Genomic DNA, 18592 nt, shown 5'->3' on the forward strand with positions numbered 1-18592 from the left:
GATGGTAAAAGTCATAAGGAAAATCTCAGAGGCTCAAATTCAATCTTTAAAGTTTCACAGCTGGAGAAATCATCTTGGATGCTTCATCCTTATAGACTTGAACTTCAAAGTCAATTGAGCCCTACCAAGATAGAATTCACATGTAAACATCCACTTCAGACCAAACAATAGAGGAGATAAACATACATTATCTCATTTTATCCTCATGACTGTTAATGAGGAAAGACATCACTAATGCCAAAAAAAAAAAATGTTCATACAAAGTTTACTTGTTTCTCATTGTTTCAATTGTTCTTCTCATACCAAAGCCTTAAGGATATATAAAAAGTTTCAAGAAGTTTGAATTTATATTTTTCCCGTTTATCTTTCTAGTCTGAAATAAACTGACATAATGAATGTTAATGAAGGAAATTTTATAAAATTATTAATGTGACTGAGTTTGGTTGGTAGCTATATGGAACTTATGAATCTCAACAGAGGCAAGAGGGTTATAAAAATCTATAGAGGTAAACAAAGCAAATGATGTCCTGGAGTTCTGGGGGCTAGGAAGGTTGCACGTGGTTTGGAAGGCTGGAGGTTGGGCCCTCAGTGAACAGGGGTTATCTTGCTATGCAGGTAGCAGCCACCTATGGGTACTCTCTGGGCAGATGTCATACTCCTAGCATCTTGTTCCTGTGAGACCACCTTTCCCGTGTCCAAAGGGTAACATCCAATAAGAAACCTCTACCTGTGTCCTCACTTTTCTAACAGAGAAATAAATTACTCAGTCTCTGCAAAGCCTGCAAGTTCTTCCAACAACCAAGTTAAAATTTAACAAATAAATAGGTTTGGATGAGGTATTTTCATCTCTTCTCTGTAACTTGGGGATCTTGGACTCAAACCTACTCTGACTGGCTGGCACTAAAACATTGCTCCCTAGAACATAAACACAGCCAAAAAATAAGCTTGTATTAGTAAGACGCTATTTCAGACCCTTTATGCCCTCTGTTGCTCATGCTATTTTACTGAAAAAGTTGTTTAATAACACAACATTAACTTGAATAAGACAGCTCAGATATGTACATACTAATTTTTTATTCAATCATCACACATTAATTCAATATCCATATATTTAATGTGTTATGTTTGGAACTGAAGATATAAACAGGAGCATTAAAGAACCACCCCCAAAGGGGAGGAGAATTAGAAGGCTGTCCTTTGGGAGGTGCTCTGCTCTGAGGATAAAATCCAGCTCTTTCTCCAAGTCAGCAGCTAAATCTGAGCTGCAGCTGGCAGTCAGCAGCCCACCAGCTGTGGGGAAGACACCTGATCATCATACATTTCTCTCTGGAGCAGGCAAGCTGAAGATGAGCAATCGGCCATCAGGAGACAAGTAGGTGAAGTAGAAGGTGGGAAATGGGGTAGACAAATAACTACAGCCACAACCAAGAAACAAAATAGAAACAGAAACCACCGGTTGCTGGGAACAGTTGAAACACATAAAGATTATAAAATGCTAAAATTGCAAACATGAATTAAGCTATTCCAAAAAAGTAGTTAAACTGTGGGAGAAGGAGGACATAATCTAAACAGAAAATAAACAAATTAGATAATTTATTTTATTGACTCAAAATAAACCAAGATATTGGGAGATTTTATTTAAAAGAAGTGTGTCAGATATTAGCAGAGTAGTGTTGCAACAGGGACCCAAACATCAAATCAACAAGTATCTTAAGTGAAACAGAAGGGAAATTCTTTGAATTCTGTTCACAGGATGATAAGGCTGGGAAGTCAGCAATATGAAAGAGTTTAATGTTTGGTGCAGTTGATGAATACTTTGTAATTGAGTAGAAAGGAAGAATATTTCAGCTAACACTTTATGAGGCAAGAATGGGAAATGTTTAGTGTCTCAGACCATCTAGCTAGTCAGATAAGTTAAAAGAGACTTAGATTTCACCCAAGTCTTATGAAAAAGATTGCTTCTTTGTTCTGTGTTTTATACTGGGGCATGTGGTGAGTGTGTGTGTGTGTGTGTGCATGCGTGGGCATGTGTGTGAAAGAAAGAAAGGCAGAGAGACAGAGAAAGAGAAAGAAAAAGAGAGAGTCCTAGGGCTTAAACTCAGGGCCTAGGCACCGCCCCTGGGCTTACCTACTGTCCAAAGTCTAGAGCTCTGCCATTGAACCACAGCTACATTTTCAGCCCTGCTTCTGCTGCCTTGGAGGTGGGGGAAAGAGGGTGGGGGAAAGTGAGGCAGTGGGGGAAGGGAGGAAATGGCTCCACACCCCTCTTCTTGCTAATTTGCACACATTGGGGGCTCCAGACACATGCACTGCTGGGCCAGCCCTTTCTTATCCCTGCTCCCTGGCCCCGCCCTGCAAGGGGGTTGGCATGGACCCAGACTGTGGGAACAGAAGGTTCTGGGCCTTCTCCTCCCTCCTTCTGGACCCTTGCTTCCTCAGGCTGGACCTGGGGTTGCCCTTCCTGTAATGCATTCCTGCCTTGGCGCCCCTCCCCCACCACCCACCCTCTCACCAGCCTTGTTCTGAGCCCACTAAGGGGCCTCATCTCTCTTTACAGAAGTAGTTTTGTTCTGGAAATAAAGATTCTAGGACTTAAATTTAAAAAAATAAAAAATTTATGTGATGTAATATTCTAAGTCCAAAAATCAGCACCTCAAGAGGTAAGGTTGATGGCACTATCTGGTATCTAAATGTAGGAAATGAGATACATGCTTAGGAAAAGGTAAAAATGTAGTTACAAAAAATGAGTTTTTAAATAATTGCACTTGGAAATGATTAAACATCACTGTAAACATTTACACAGTGAGGACAAAGGTTATTCTTAGGAAAGGATCACAAGGGCTCAATAGCTATATATATATATATATATATATATATATATATATACATATATATATATATGTATATGTATATATATATATATATGCATATAAAATGATGCTTATCGAAATGAACTCCAAGAAATGGAAACAAGAGGGTCTGGGAAGGTGGCTCAGTGGTAGAGCGCTTGCCTTGCATGCATGAGACCCTGGGTTCGATTCCTCAGCACCACATAAGCAGAAAAAGCCAGAAGTGGAGCTGTGGCTTAAATGGTAGAGCATTAGCCTTGAGCTGAAGAGCTGAGTAACAGCACTCAGGCCCAGAATAAAGGCCCCACGACTGACACACACACACAAAAAAATATATATATAAAATTATTTATTTATATATATGTGTATATATATATAAAAAGAAATGGAAATAAGAGATTTTCTTTTTTTCTTTGGTTTATTCTCATTTGTTGCTGCTTTGTATTTCTTACCTTTGTCTTGTATTTAATTTTATCTGATTTGAGGCAGGGAAAGATAAGCAAAGGTGAGACAAAGAGGAAGCAATCTAGCAGTGATACTCACCAGACGCTATGTTGAAAGTGAACTATATAACTTGTAGGGTAGGAGATTCAGATGGGGAAAGACCAGAAAAAAATGAGGGACATATACCACTGTTCAAAAGGAAATGTACTTACCTATCTTATGTAATCCATGTGAACACCACTTTTACCCCCCCCCCCCAAAAAAATCGCATTTTTTAAATGATTGTTTTGAGAGGTCTTGAATGCCATATCAAAATTAATCATAAAAAAATCTATTAAATGGGAAATCAAGTTATTTAAATTTTATTTTCAGGATGTAAAGTGATAAATGAGCCACAAAAGGGAGAGGGAATGGATTTAAGAGCTACTTTTGCAATTCATATCTACTAATACAAAGTATTTGTCAGAAAAAGGAAAAGAGCTACAAGTCAATAGGGTAAAATAGAGTAGATATCCAACAGGAAGCAGTTATACTGAAAGAATGTGGAAAACTGATTCTTAGCAATCATTTCACCATTTCTCCAATTTAAAAATTAGATGGAATCTCCCATCAAAACTTTTCCTAGCCAGGTGCCCTAGGCCCACGCCTGTAATCCTAGCTGTTCAGGAGGCTGAGATATGAGGATCATGGTTCAAAGCCAGCCCAGGCAGGAAAAGTCCGGGAGATTCTTAGCTCCAATTAACCACTCAGAGAACCAGAAGTGGTGCTGTGGCTCAAGTGGTAGAGTGCTAGCGTTGAGCTGAAGAGCTGAGGGACAGCACCCCGGCCCAGAGTTCAAGCCCCATGACCAACAGCAACAACAAGAAAAGAATAAAAAGATACAATCTCAGAGGATTATTGTATCCAAGATCCCACAACTGGTAAAAAGTGAACATCAAATTTAGTCTAGCTTTCCTCCTATGACACTGTGTGTTCTCAGAGAAAAGAGATGACAAATAATTGTTGCATTTGTCTATTCAAACCAAAACTCTCACTTTCCTTGTCCCTGACAGGCAAAGAAATCTGGAAAATTATCTTCTTCTCTGTCCTTCATTTGAAATTAACAGTCATTCATAATTCTTTAAATTTCATTATTTCTAAATTTTATTTAAAAAAAACAAGCAACAGACAGCATCAGAAACAGAGGTAATCAGCATCTTATAGGCAATAGATGAGACAATCATTAACACCCCACTTATTCCTATCCCGCTAGAAAGGAAGATCCGACCTAAGATAACATGCAATCTGTGGGTGTACTTTTGAAAAATATATATAAAATAATTATGTCTTTTTAAAATTTATATCATATTCCTTTCCACAGCTATAAAAACTCTAGTTCCATGTAGTTCAATCCTTCCCTTTTTATTTTTTATACTTTTTTTTACTGTAAAGATACTGTACAAAAGGTTACAGTTACATGAGCAAGGTAATGAGGACATATCCTATCAAGCATTGTTACCTCCTCCTTTGTTTTTCCCCTACCATCCCTTCCCATTTTTATGTGTATTTTCAAAAGTATAACTTTACATATATTATGCCAGTTAGCATAGATTTAAAACTAATATATATACATATAAGTTATGTATAGTTATGTATAAGTTATGTATATATAAATATATATTATTATTCTGTTACATTAATATATGACATATATTACATTCATATATTGGAATATATTATATTTACTTATTTAAATATATTTTATATAATGTATAATATACAATAAATATATTTATATAAGTATATACTTATATTAATTATTTTAATTATTTATTATTTTAATTATTAATTATATTATTATATATTATTATAATATATTATATATACTATATATTATATACTATATATTATTATAATATTATATGTTATATATTATCATATATTAAATACATTATATATTTTGTATTTTATTTACATATTTATATATTATATAATTTATATATTAAATATATATTCATATATGTTTATATATTATATATTTTATTTTATATTTATTATGCATTTATATATTGAATGTTATATCATATATTATGTTATATTTATATTATATATTTTATATTTATGTTGTATAATATGTTATATATAAATATAAAATATTTTTACATATTATACAATATATTATATATTTATATATTATATAATATATCTTATTTAATTTTCAGTCTGTCATGGGGCTTGAACTCAGGGCCTGGGCCCTGTCCCTGAGCTTTTTTGCTCAAGGCTAGTGCTCTACCACTTTGAGCCACAGCTCCACTTTTAGTTTTTTTCTTTTTTATTGAAAAGATGATGAGCAAGGGAGTTATGGTGACATCAGTATGGTAATGAATACATTTGTTTTTAACCATTGTTTACCCCATCCCTCATTTTCTCCTGCTTATCTCTACCTATTCCCCCTCTCCCCAAGTTGTAAGGTTCATATCCAATGTAGTGTCAAGTATCAATTTTGCATTGGTTCACCCTTTGTCCTGCTGTTTCTGTGATTCCCTTTCCTTTCCACATATTAATTAATCTTATATACAAGACCAAATGTACAGAAAACTAAAAGAAATGAAAATTAAAAACTACATACAGGACAAAATAAGAACCTCTTGTTTCCATATCTTGGAGTTCATGTTGATACACTTTATTGTATATAGTCCTATGCACTAAGCAATTGAGTTATTGAGATCTCCTGTTAAGAATATCATAGACATATTTTAGTTCTTACAAATGAATGAAATCATGCAACCTACTTTTCTCTGGTCTTACTTCACTTAATATAATTTTTCCACGTTTTTTCATTTCTTTACGAATGGGGCAATGTCATTTTTTCTGGTAGAAGCATAGAACTCCATTGTGTATACATACCACAGCTTTATCCATTCATCTACTAAGGGGCATCTGGATTGTTCCATATCTTAACTATGGTAAATAATGCTGCAATGAACATGGTTGTAGTTGTAGCTTTAGTATAGCCTTGTTTGTGGTCATTTGGGTAAATGCCCTGGAATGATATTGCTGGATCATAGGAAACTCTATGTGTAGTCTTTTGAGGAACCTCCCACCAACAGTGTAGTAGCGTTCCCCTTTGGCCACATCACCACCACAATTTGTTGTAATTAGTTTTCTTGAGAGTGGCCATTCTAACTGGTATAAGATGGAATCTCAGTGTTGTTTTGATTTGCATTTCTTTTATAGCCAAAGATGTTGAGCACTTGTTCATGTGTCTCTTTGTCATTCATATTTCCCTCTTCGGAGAAGTCTCTCTTAAAGTCTTTAGCTCACTTTTTTAATGGGGTGGTTATTTCTTTGGGGATTTGTTTTGGGGAAATTTAATTTCTTGAGGTGTAGGTATATTTTAAAGATGAGGCCCTTGTCTGTTGTATGGCTAGTGAAGGTCTTCTTCCAGTCTATGGACTTGCTAGCTATGTCCTTTGCCATGAAAAAGTTCTGCAGTTCAATGCAATCCCACTTATCCAACCTTTCTTTGATTTGTGGTGTTTCTGAATCTTTATTAAGAAAGTTTCAAACTGTGCCAAGTAGGCCTAGTGTTTCTCTTTTTTTCTTTTTCTTTTTGCTGTCTTTCTTTCTTTCTTTCTTTCTTTCTCTTTTTTTTTTCTGTCGGTCATGGGCTTGAACTTTGGGCCTGGGCACTGTCCCTCAGCTCTTCAGTTCAGCTCAAGGCTAGTACTCTACACTTGAGCCACAGTGCCACTTCTGGTTTTCTGAGTGGTTTATTGGAGGGAGATAAATATATCGGGGACTTTACTAACCAGCCTGGTTTTGAACAATGATCCTCAGATCTCAGCCTCCTGAGTAGCTAGGATTATAGGCACTGGTGCCCAGGTCCTAGTGTTTCTCTTATTCCTTCCTGTTTTATTTTCAGGATATCTGCTTTTACCTTGAGGGCTTGGATCCATTTGGAATTGATTCTGGTGCAAGGCGATATATAAAGATCTAACTGTAGTTTTCTAAACAGGTTTAGCCAATTCTACCAGCACCATTTGTTGAAGAGGCTGTCTTTCTTCAGTCCTATTTTTTGACTCTATTGTCAAATATTAGGTGACCATATGTCTGCAGGTTCATTTCTGGGTCCTGAGTCCTATTCCATTGGTCCTCAGGCCTGTTCCTGTGCCAGTACCAACCTGTTTTTATTACTACAGCCTTGTAATAGAGTTTGAAGTTTGGTATTGATATTCCTCCAGCACTGTTCTTCCTGCTAAGGATTGTTTTTGCTATTTGGGGTCTTTTAATATTCCATTTGGATTTTTGGATTGTTTCTTCTATTTCATTAAAGAAGGAATACAATAACTGTATTGTCAAAGCTCATAGAACTCATTAACTTTATAGACCATGATAAAAACAATTTACCCCATGAAGTTTAGAATGTGTTTGTGACTTTAACTAAGTATCACTATCCCACAATACTGTGAAATCTATGTAATCACTTAATCACGATACAAAATTGCTGCAAAAAAGAAGGAAGTTGGGATATTGACAGGTATTGCATTGACTTTGGATATAGCCTTTGATAATGTTGCCATTTTCACAATGGTAATCCTCCCAATTCAGGAGCATGGAAAGTTTTTCTACTTCCTTAAATCGGCTTTAGTTTCCTTTTTCAGATTTTTGAAGTTTTCAATATAGATGCCCTTCACTTCTTTGGTTAAGTTGATTCCTAGGTATTTTATTTTTTAAGGCTATTGCAAAAGAAGTTGCTTTCCTAATTTCAGCCTCTCCCTTCTCGTTGTTGGCATAGAGAAAAGCTACTGATTTTTGTGTATTACTTCTACACTCTGCTACTTTGCCAAAGTTTCAGATCAGCTCAAGTACCTTGGGAGTGGACTCTATGGGATTCACTAAATACAGGAACATGTCATCTGCAAAAAGGGAGTTTTGCTTCTTCTTTCCCTATTTGGATCCCATTTATGTTTGCCTTTTGCCTTACTGCTCTACCAAGGAATTCTAATACTCTATTGAAGAGGTCCACTTCTATTTTTTGAATGGGCAATTGGAGATAAGAGTCTCTCTCATAGTGACAATTCTGCCAGGGCTGGCCTTGAACTGTGATCCTCAGCTCTCAGCATTCTGAGTAGCTAGGATTACAGGTATGAATCAATGGCACCCACCTAAAAACTTTTATCTTTTGCATTTGTCTTTCCAGAATATTTGTAAGTGAAAGGTCTATAATCCAGAAGTCTAACACCATGTTTTAGGATTTCTTAAATATTCACTTTTACACATACTGTTCTTTCTTCAAAAGACTTTGCTTTGATAAACTGCTTATATTCTCCTGATAGACTCACCTTAGTGTTTCTTGGTGGGTAGGTAGACTAATTACATACTAATGACAGTGATGGATTATTCATGAAGGTGTTCAATTCCCTTTTGTTTATCAAAGTTTGTCTTCCCAGATATTATTGTTGATGATCATTTTTCATTGTTTTAAATATGACCCCACTACCTTCAAGCCTGCATGGTTTTCTGCTGAGCTGAGAAATTACCTGTTATTGAGATTTCTCTGCACAAGTCACATCTCTCTACCGTTTTCCAGAATTCTCTCAATACTTGTCCTTTGAGAGTATGATTAAAATGTACATCAGATGGTTCTTAAGGATGCAGAGTATCCTGGTGGTCTTTCCTTGGATGATCTCTGAGATTTATACTTCTGGACCTCTGGCTTCCTTTACCTCAAAGATGACTGAAATGAAGGCTTGGAAGGTGGCTCAGTGGTAGAGCGCTTGCCTTGTATGCCTGAGGCCCTGGGTTAGATTCCTCAGCACCACATAAGCAAAAAGAAAAAACCCGGAAGTGGCACTGTGGCTCAAGTGGTAGAGCGCTAGCCTTGAGCTGAAGAGCTGAGGGACAGCGCCCAGGCCCAGAGTTCAGGCCCCACAACCAGACCCCCCCAAAAAAATATGTCTGAAGTGTCTTCATCATATACTGTCTAATGTCTTCATGCGAAATCAGCTTCTTTTTCTAACCATAGCAATCTCCACACCACTAAACTCTGGTCACAATCACCACACACCATTTCCCTAGCTAGGCAGTGGATTTTCCAAATATTTTACTTTGCTTTTTATAGACCCCAAATATCACTCTAAAGAAGGCTAAAAGCTGATAGACATATCCATGAAACAGTTTGAATGTATCTTTGTTTTGAAATCCCCTCTAGTGAATAAACAATGGCCATTATTTTTAACTTCTGCCTTCCACAAATCCTCAGGGTACAGACATGAGACAAACAGGTTGTTTGTCATGGTATAATAATGGAGATTTTGTGTACAATTTACACTAAAATCTTCAATTCCACAAAATTCATTTATTAGCTTCCTTGATTCTAAGTCTTTCCAAGAACTGCCAGGGGTTTTTCACTTATAGCTTTCTTTAGCTTGCTCCCCAAATTCAATTTCTGCTTATAAATGATCCTTACAGTTTCTGCATATCTTTAAGTAGATTTTAAGTTATAACCTCACTGTTCAATATCAATTTTCTCTTTTTGTCTGCTTTACATTACCCTGATAAAATGCTTCACTCAGCAACCTTCATAAAGAAGAGAGGTTGGTTTAGTTCACAGTATTTTGTAAGTTGAAATCTAAGCCATATATCATAGATGAAAGACCCCAGACTCCTGGGATACTTTCGTCACCGGGAGGGCGCCCCAGAAACCAAGACTCCAAACCAGTAGATGCAACAAGAAAGAGGAGTTTATTCAGCGTTTGTGCAAACGGTCTGTCTGCCTCGGCAAGGGAGAGAGCCTGGAACAGCGGTTAGCAATCATTTTGCTACGCAGGAAACTTTGTAACATTCTTCATAAAATGGTTGGCTCGGGGCAAGTCTAGGGGGAGCGGGAGTTCACATAGTTACAGGCTTGTGATTGGTTGACATTTGGCCTAGTTACCTGGACTCACCAGATGGTCCTTATCTTGGGTCCCATTTGGGGAATTTTCAAACAGGAACTTAGAAGAACATACTCGTTTGTTCTTTATCTATGACCACAGACCTTGTCCCGGGCCGCCGGCATCTGGACTCTGAAACTTTTTACCCAATTTCTTATTTTCAGGGAGGGGAGGGGGTGCTAGCACAAGCAAGTTTACAGAAGTAAAATCAGCAGTTAGCAATTGTAAAATGTAACTCTAATTTTTAATCTTTCAATAGATACTCTGAAGGCAGAAAATGAGAGGCTTGCAAGATTAAGCAGTCTTATCTCCATCCAAGAGAAAGGGAAGGGTCAGCTTGCTCCTTTTCCAACAGGTTCAAGAGACTTATTCAGGATCCCATGAGACAATACTTTGATCTGTTTTGAGGGTATGCTTCTAAAAATATAAGGGCATCCTTCTGTATAACACCATTTAAAGATCTCATACCACTTCCTAATACCACCACCCTAATAATCAAACTGTCAATCATACAGACCCATAGGGTCATACTCAAAATGCTATGAGAGCCCTAGCTATGTGTCTGAATGAAAACCCATATTAAGGGGAAATCACTACCCATGTGTGTGTGCTTCTGTGTGTGTATGTGTGAGTGTGTGTGAATTTATTTGTCCTAAAATAGAAAAAGAGAAATTCTGCATCTGTATCTTTCCCATAAAATTGTTTGTTATAGAAAAGCCAAAAGATATACACATGTAAGCTTCGTTATAGGCTCACTTACAAGAACTGGGAGATAATTTTTTCTCCTAGTACAAAGGTTTGAGGATGGCCCATTCTTGGAAATTTAAAAAAACAGATCTGTCTTTGTTGTTATTGTTTTCAATGTACTATGCTATTTTTGTTTGTTTGTTTCCTTTGTATGTTCTTCTCCCTATGGTATATTCCCTGTTGTCACTGTACTTGATTTTGGTACCCTACATCTTGTATATACATTTGTCTAAGCTAGGGAGGGAAAGGGAAATAACAAAACACTGAAACAAGGACACAGGATGGCCCATTACAACAAGAATACCCACAGGACAGTATATTGGAAACAAACTTTACAATTTTGGGTGGGGGGAGGGAGGATGAGGTGGGGGGGGTAGACGAGTGTGTGAGGCGGGGGAGGGAAGGTATAGTGGGAGAACACAAGGGAAGGAGTACAATGATTGACAAGTAATGTACTCACTGCTTTATTCATGTAACTGTAACCCTTCTGTACAACATCTTTATAATAAAATAAAAAAAATTAATAAAACATCCGAATTCCTAGGGCTTCATTACAATTGCTAACTTTTCATGTTTATTCTTCAATCTTGAGGGACTTAAAACACTGTATCAACTCCTTAGCTGACTATTACTGGATTGTTATGTGGATTCCAATCAGGAGCATCTGAAGCAATTTGTTGTTTTGGGTTGTTGTTTTGTTTTGTACATATATTTGTTTTTATGTTCTTAAAAAGTCACGTGGACTGGAGGTAGAAAGTGAAGGAAGGGGTGACATTGTCCAAAAAGAATTCTACTCATTAGCCAGTTTATAAAATGTATAATAACAATTAAGTTATATATATTTTGGATTATAAACATTCATTTCACAACTAGATTGTACGGCTGTGATGAGATTCACTGCACTATTTTTTTCACTGGTGAACTTACTTGTCACATCCAATGGGCACATGTGAAAAGAGCATTGTTGTTGGTGTTAATGGGGGAATGTGCTCCTTCATTGTACTTGAGCTTTTTGTAATACATTCTTGATATTAAACTAAATGTGCCTGCATGTAAAAATAAATAAATAAATAAATAATGATTGTTAAAGGCCACATGCCTGTGCCTGAAATACCATAAGCAGAATACAAATAGGCACCAAAAGGAAATAACTTATAGCTATACCTAGTATAAGGATAGATAACATGCATAAGATCATATACATGTGTGTATGTATATACATATATATGTATGTATATGTATATTTTTATGTAGATATACATGTGTATATGTGTATATACATATATTTGTATATACACACATGTATCTGTATATATATGATTGTATGCATGTTTGTTATCTATATATAAATGTGCATATATACATAAGTATATATGTATGTATATATATATATAACCTTTAAATAATTGTAAAAAATAATTGCTATTCAACAAAACAATTTATGAATACAATACATCATGATCAGTGTCACCCCTTTCAATATTCTTTGTGGTATAGTTGTTACTGTTTGTTGGCACTTTGATCTTGACCATTTTCCCCCTTGACCCTAAAAGAATTTGTAATATGAAGACACTTCTGATTAACCATTCAGTATTTAGATCACTTTGGGGAAGAATGGGGGTTTATATCTTTTTTTCCTTGCAATTTATGGATTATGTTTACAACCCATCATAAATATAATGTCTTATCATCTCTCAGGGATAGTGACTAACCTTTTAGGAAGTATATAGGACCCAGAATAGGCTTCAGAAAAACTTTGTGACTAGATGAACTATGCCCCTTTTGTCAGGAACTATCACAAGGAAGCTGGGCTCTGGTGGCTCACACCTGTAATGCTAGTGATTCAAGAGGCTGTGATCTGAGGATCATAGTTTGAAAACAGCCATGGCAGAAAAGTCCATGAGATTCTTATCTCCAGTTAACAGCCAGAAAGTTGGAAGTGGCACTGTAGTTCAAAAGGTAGAGAAAAAGAAGCTCAGGGACAGTACCCAGGCCCTGAGTTCAAGCCCTGTGACTGGAAAAGAAGAGAGAAGAGGGAAAAGAAGGAGAAGGAGAAGAAAGAGGAAGAGGATGAGGAGGAGGAGGAGGAGGAGATGGAGAAAGAAGAGGAAGAGGAGGAAGAGAGCGAGGATGAGGAGGAGAAGGAGGAGGAGAATTATGATCACAAGGAGACTCTTAATTAAGGAGTTAATGAATGAGAGTACTGAAGATTTATGAAGAGAAAAAGAATTGTTGGTAATACCTTTAGTGCAATCACTAAGACTAAGAAGCCTGAAGCCAGACTGTAAAGTTAGTCACTTGAATAATTGGTGGCACAATTTTCTCAACTACAAAACTGGAATAGTAATATAACTCACTACATAGGTGTGGTCTAAAAACAAAACGAGTTAAGTATGTAAGGAACTTAGGACAGTGTGATCTGGTGTAACAAGCACATACTGCTCTCTCAGGAGAGGATGTCCCAAATGCACACTGGTTTACAAACAGAAAAAGTACTTAGTGGCAAAAGTATACAAATCATTCCCAAGGAAAAACCACTCACCCAAAAGGTCCTGAGAGGAATTAGACATGAGTTTTTCCCAGTCATTAGGCTCTTAGCTGGAAGTGCCCTGGTCAGTTTGCTCCACAAGGAAAAATGTTATTAAAAGAATGCAAAGCTTTAGCCAAGTTTTGGCAACGAGAGGTTTAGAGTGGATGCTGGTGGCTAACACCTATAATCCTAGCTACTCAGGAATGGTTCAGAGCCATAGTGGACAAGCAAATCTGTGAGAATCTTATCTCCAATTAACCATCAAAAAGCAGAGCTGTGGCTCAAATGTTAGAGCATCAACTGTGAGTAAAACTGCCAAGCTCTAAGTGTAAAAGGTCCTGAGATCAAGTGCCAGTATTAGTGCAAAAAGAAAAGAGGTTTGGAAAGAATGATCATTGAGCTACATGTGCCTGGCATCTTCTGTTAAAATGGTAGCTAACATACTAGAACAGAAGTTGCAGTCATGCATAATTTTTAATTGGCAATCTTTACAAAGTAATAATTTATATGTAAAACAAACTTAATTCTATTAGAAGATTACATAAACATTTGAGAATGAAACAAACATTCTACATTTATCAAACTGCAAAAACAAGTACAAAATAAAGTTAATGATGCCAGACACCAGTGGCTCAGTATGAGCCTAATAATCCAAGCTTCTCTAGAAGCTGGGATTTGAAGATGGTAAATTGAACCTAGATTGGGCAGGAAAAATCCATGAGGCACTAATCTCCAGTGAACCGCCAAAGCGCTGGAAGTAGGGCTGTGGATTAACCGATACAGTGATAGTGTTGGGAAAAAGAGGTAAGGGACAACATATACACCCTGTGTTCAAGGCTCAGGGAAAAAAGAACGTATGTTAAAGAAATCATCCATAAAATGCCAAGTTAATTCTTCTAATTTAATTTCTCTAAGATTTCATTAGATAGAATATCAAAGATTATATTTTAATAATTTAAATGCATTTGTCTCTTTCATTTAGAGTGACAACATACTTAGAACTGTAAAAACTGCATACAGACTAGAAGAAATATTTATTTTCCAAATAAACATGCATATTTACAGTATCACATCTTAAATAACTACACTTATTCACATTCCCATCAATTGTTATTAAGATAATTTTTTTAATTTAATTTTATTTTATTTGTGAACATACTGTACAGAGGGGTTACAATTACATGGGCAGGATAATGCGTACATTTCTTACCAAGCATTGCAGCCTCCTCCTTTGTTTACCCTTCACCTCCCTTCCCAGCCTCCCCCCTCCCCCCCAAATCCCAATCTTTCTCCTTTCCCCCCTTCCCCCCCACCCCCCGCCTCACCGACTTTGTAAAGCTCGTTTTGGACATGACAACTTGTACTTCTCATTGTTGCAACAGGTCCACCTGTATCCTTAAACAACTGGTTTTTCCCCATCTCCTCCACAAGTTATACTGACATCAAATATAGTGAAAGCAGGGGTTATACTGTGGGGGAGGGACATACAAAGCAACAAAGAGATAATCTTATAAATGCGTTAGAAACACATGCATGAAAAAAAACCTTAAAATACATATCTAAGGGTTCATTTTCCTGACATCAAATTATCAGACCTTTTCCGCTTGACTCATACATATACTAGATATTGCAAATAAGGGAAACCATGGGACCTATGCTTCTTTGCTTCTGGCTTACTTCACTTAATAGAATTTTTTCCAAGTTTTTCCATTTCCTAACAAATGGGGCACTGTCATTCTTTCTGATGGAGGCATAGAATTCCATTGTGTATATATACCACATTTTCTTGATCCATTCATCTACTGAGGGGCATCTGGGTTGGTTCCATATCTTAGCTATGGTAAATAATGCTGCAATAAACATAGTTGTGCTGGTAGCTTTAGTGTGGTCTTGTTTGTATACATTTGGGTAAATGCCCAAAAGTGGGATTGCTGGGTCATAGGGGAGTTCTATGTGAAGTCTTTTGAGGAACCTCCATACTGCTTTCCAAAGTGGTTGAACAAGTTTACATTCCCACCAACAATGTCCACATCCCCTCCAGCATCTGTTGTTGTTAGAGTTCTTGATTTTTGCTGTTCTAACTGGAGTGAGGTGATATCTCAATGTTGTTTTGATTTGCATTTCTTTTATGGCTAGAGATGTTGAACATTTCTTCATGTGTCTATTGGCCATCCTTCTTTCTTCTTCAGAGAAGCTTCTCTTTAAGTCTTTCGCCCACTTACTTATTGGGCAGTTGTTTCTTTGAGGATTTGTTGTTGGGTGATTTAATTTTTTGAGTTCCAAGTATATTTTAGATATGAGACCCTTGTCCGTTTTATGGCTAGTAAAGATCTTCTCCCAATCCGTGGGCTTTCTATTGATCTTGCTAGCTATGTCATTTGTCCTGCAGAAGCTCTGCAACCTTATGCAATCCCATTTGTCCAACCTTTCTTTGATTTGTTGTGTTTCCGGGTCTCTATTCAAAAGATTCCGGCCTGAGCCAAGGAGACCTAGGGTTTCTCCTATTCCATCCTGTAATGTTTTCAGAGTGTCTGCTTTGACTTCAAGGTCTTTGAACCTTGAACCTTATATTTCACCCTGGTGCAGGGTGAAATATAAGGATCTAGCTTTAGTTTTCTACATGTAGTTAACCAATTTTGCCAGCACCATTTACTGAAGAGGCTGTCTTTGTTCCATTCTATTGTTTTAGCTCCCTTATCAAAGATTAGATGGCTATAGGTCTGTAGGTTCATTTCTGGGTTTTCAATTCTATTCCATTAGTCCTGAGGTCTGTTCTTATGCCAATACCAAGCTGTTTTGATTACTATGGCTTTATAGTAGAGTTTGAAATTTGGTATTGATATTCCTCCAGCAGTGTTCTTTCCGTTGAGGAGCGTTTTTGCTATTCGGTGTCTTTTATTGTTCCATATGAATTTTTGGATTGCCTCTTCTATTTCCTTGAAGAATGAGCTTGGAATTTTGATAGGTATTCCGTTGAATTTGTAGATAGCCTTGGGAAGTATTGCCATTTTCACGATGTTAATCTTTCCAATCCAGGACCATGGGAGGTTTTGTCATTTTTTAAGTTCTGTGTTGATTTTCTTTTTCAAGATTTTAAAGTTTTCATCATAGAGGTCCTTCACTTCTTTGGTTACATTAATTCCTAGGCATTTTATTTTTTGTGGGGCTATTACAAATGGAGTTGCTTTCCTAATTTCAGCCACACTTTTCTCATTGTTGGCATACAGAAAAGCCATTGATTTTTGGGGGTTAATTTTATAACCTGCTACTTTGTCAAAGTTTTGAATCAGCTTGAGTAGTTTGGGAGTGGAGTCTATGGGATTCTTTAAATACAAGATCATGTCATCTGCAAAGAGGGAGAGTTTTATTTCTCCTTTCCCTATTTGGATCCTCTTTATGTCTGCATCTTGTCTTATTGCTGTAGCTAGGCATTCTAATACTAGATTGAATAGAAGTGGAGAGAGTGGACATCCTTGTCTTGTTCCTGAGTTAAGAGGAAATGGCTTTAGTTTTTCACCATTGAGTATAATGCTGGCTGTAGGGTTGTCATATACTGCCTTTATTGTATTGAGGAATGCTCCATGGATTCCTAATTTTTCCAAAACCTTCATCATAAAGGGGTGTTGGATCTTGTCGAATGCATTTTCTGCATCTATTGAGATAACCATGTGATTCTTATTCTTGCTCCTGTTGATGTGATGAATAATACTAATTGATTTGCGTATATTGAACCAGCTTTGCATCCCTGAAATGAATCCTGTTTGATCATGGTGTATGATTTTTTGGATGAATTGTTGAAGTCGATTGGCCAAAATTTTGTTGAGAAGTTTTGCATCAATGTTCATCAAAGAAATGGGTCTATAGTTCTCTTTCTTTGATGAGTCCCTGCCTGGTTTTGGGATGAGGGTTATGATGGCTTCATAGAATGTGTTCAGTAGTGAGCTTTCTCTTTCAATTTCATTGAGAGTTGGAGGAGTATTGGTGTGAGCTCTGCTTTGAAGGCCTTGTAAAATTCTGCTGTAAAACCATCTGGTCCTGGACTTTTCTTAGCTGGGAGGTCTCTTATTGCTGTTTCTATTTCAATGCTTGATATGTGCCTGTTAAGCTGGTTTAACTCATCTTGGTTTAGTTTTGGCATGTCAATATTTGCTAGGAAAAGGTCCATTTCTGTCAGGTTCTCAAACTTAATAGCATAAAGTTTTGAGAAGTATTCCCTTATAATGTTCTGAATCTTGGTTGTTTCCGTGGTGATGTTTCCATTCTCATCTCTGAGTTTATTAATTTGGGCGTGTTCTCTTCTTTTTCTGATAAGATTTGCTAAGGGTCTGTCAATTTTGTTAAGTTTTTCGAAGAACCAACTCTTTGTTTTGTTGATTCTTTCTATAGTTTTTTTGGATTCTAATTCATTTAATTCTGATTTAATTTTGATTATTTCTTTCCGTCTACTGGATTGGGGTTTATCTTGCTGGTCTTTTTCAAGGAGGTTTAGATGTGTCATTAAATTGTTAGTCTCAGATCTCTCCAATTTCTTGATGTAGGAGCTCAGAGCTATAAACTTGCCTCTGAGTACTGCCTTTGCTGTGTCCCAGAGGAGCTGGTAATTTGTGTGTTCATTTTTGTTGAATAGCATGAACATTTGAATTTCCTTTCTAATCTCTTCCATGACCCACTCATGATTCAGCAGTGTGTTGTTCAGCCTCTATGTGATACCGGACTTTCTTTGGTGGCTTTTGGTGTTGAGTTCTAATTTTATTCCCTTGTGGTCAGAGAGAATGCAAGGTATAACTTCAATGTTTCTGAATTTAGACAAGTTTGCTTTGTGGCCTAGAATGTGGTCTATTTTAGAAAACATTCCATGTGCTGCTGAGAAAAACGTGTATTCTGATGCTGCTGGGTGAAATGTTCGGTAGATGTCTGTTAAGTCTAGTTTATCTATGCAGCTGTTTAGATCTGTGGTTTCTCTGTCGAGTTTTTGCCGAGTTGATCTATCTAGTGGGGAGAGTGGTGTGTTAAAATCCCCAACAATTAATGTCTTTGGATCTATATGGGATTTGAGGGAAAGTAGTGTTTCTTTGATAAATTTGGGTGCTCCATTGTTTGGCGAA

At 36.8% G+C, this 18592-nt stretch overlaps 1 protein-coding gene across 2 annotated transcripts in view; it reads left to right on the plus strand.

The window, feature by feature from the left end:
* The first annotated feature begins 1201 nt into the window (after positions 1-1201).
* The window catches only part of LOC122117919 (interferon-induced very large GTPase 1-like), a 32128-nt gene continuing 14737 nt past the window's right edge, over positions 1202-18592 (plus strand). The window contains exon 1 of one of the 2 annotated variants that reach the window (XM_042691787.1): positions 1202-1388. The gene's annotated coding sequence lies outside the window, so the exon portion shown is untranslated. The remainder of the gene's footprint in view (positions 1389-18592) is intronic. The other variant, XM_042691785.1, reaches the window with a different exon arrangement.

This window comes from Dipodomys spectabilis, unplaced genomic scaffold (assembly GCF_019054845.1).
Source record: "Dipodomys spectabilis isolate Male_0828 unplaced genomic scaffold, ASM1905484v1 ptg000145l, whole genome shotgun sequence".
In the NCBI taxonomy this organism is placed as follows: Eukaryota; Metazoa; Chordata; class Mammalia; order Rodentia; family Heteromyidae; genus Dipodomys; species Dipodomys spectabilis.